Consider the following 1,807-nt stretch of genomic DNA (forward strand, 5'->3'; position numbering starts at 1 on the left):
ATCCCAAAGAAAGGCAATGCCAAAGAATGCTCAAACTACCGCACAAGTGCACTCATCTCACACGCTAGTAAAGTAATGCTCAGAATTCTCCAAGCCAGGCTTCAGCAATATGTGAACTGTGAACCTCCTGATGTTCAAGCTGGATTTAGAAAAGGCAGAGGAACCAGAGATCAAATTGCCAACATCCACTGGATCATGGAAGAAGGAAGAGAGTTCCAGAAAAACATCTATTTCTGCTTTAATGACTATGCCAAAGCCTTTGTGTGAATCACAATAAACTGTGGAAAATTCTGAAAGAGATGGGAATACCAGACCACCTGACCTGCCTCTTGAGAAATCTGTATGCAGGTCAGGAAGCAACAGTTAGAACTGGACATGGAACAACAGACTGGTTCCAAATAGGAAAAGGAGTACGTCAAGGCTGTATATTGTCACCCTGCTTATTTAACTTATATGCAGAGTACATCATGAGAAACGCTGGACTGGAAGAAACACAAGCTGGAATCAAGATTGCCGGGAGAAATATCAATCACCTCAGATATGCAGATGACACCACCCCTATGGCAGAAAGTGAAGAGGAACTAAAAAGCCTCTTGATGAAAGTGCAAGTGGAGGGTGAAAAAGTTGGCTTGAAGCTCAACATTCAGAAAACGAAGATCATGGCATCCGGTCCCATCACTTCATGGGAAATAGATGGGGAAACAGTGGAAACAGTGTCAGACTTTATTTTTCTGGGCTCCAAAATCACTGCAGATGGTGACTGCAGCCATGAAATTAAAAGACACTTATTCCTTGGAAGGAAAGTTATGACCAACCTAGATAGCATATTGAAAAGCAGAGACATTACTTTGCCAACAAAGGTCCGTCTAGTCAAGGCTATGGTTTTTCCTGTGGTCAAGTATGGATGTGAGAGTTGGACTGTGAAGAAGGCTGAGCGCCGAAGAATTGATGCTTTTGAACTGTGGTGTTGGAGAAGACTCTTGAGAGTCCCTTGGACTGTAAGGAGATCCAACCAGTCCATTCTGAAGGAGATCAGCCCTGGGATTTCTTTGGAAGGAATGATGCTAAAGCTGAAACTGCAGTACTTTGGCCACCTCATGCGAAGAGTTGACTCATTGGAAAAGACTGATGCTGGTAGGGATTGGGGGCAGGAGGAGAAGGGGATGACAGAGGATGAGATGGCTGGAATGCATCACTGACTCGATGGACGTGAGTGGATTCTGGGTGAACTCTGGGAGTTGGTGATGGACAGGGAAGCCTGGCGTGCTGATTCATGGGGTCGCAAAGAGTCAGACACAACTTAGCAACTGAACTGACTGATGCAAGGGCTGAAGAAGCAAAAAGGGACACTGAGGTAGCAATAGTTGGAGGAAGCAAGTTGAGTCTGTGGATTTGACAGCTTGGAGGAGGTGGGCTGACTGGGATTCAGAGGAAGAGGAGGCCAGCTGGCTGCATGGTCACCTTGGGTACCTCAGTCCCAGGAGCCCTGGGAAGAGGAGCCCCACGGAGCTGGGGCTCAGATGTCTGCGGAGACCTGCTGCTCAGCCTCCGCTGGCACCCCCGGGGGAGGGGGAGGCGGCCGGGAGCTGGCCGCTGGGTGGCTGGGGCGGGGAACACCTGTCAGGCCGGGAGCCCCCCCAGCCTGGTGCCCTGGATGGCAGAGCCCAACGGGCCCACAGAGCAGATACCCTGGAGCCGTGGGTGGCAAACTGGCACCGAGCGGGCACAAACTGGAGGGGCTGGAGGAGGCGGCAGTCCCGAGAGGCGGACTCTGTGTCCTCCGGGGCGGGGCGGTGCTGGGGGGCGG

The sequence above is a fragment of the Bos javanicus genome, chromosome 3 (genome assembly GCF_032452875.1).
Source record: "Bos javanicus breed banteng chromosome 3, ARS-OSU_banteng_1.0, whole genome shotgun sequence".
Taxonomy (NCBI): domain Eukaryota; kingdom Metazoa; phylum Chordata; class Mammalia; order Artiodactyla; family Bovidae; genus Bos; species Bos javanicus.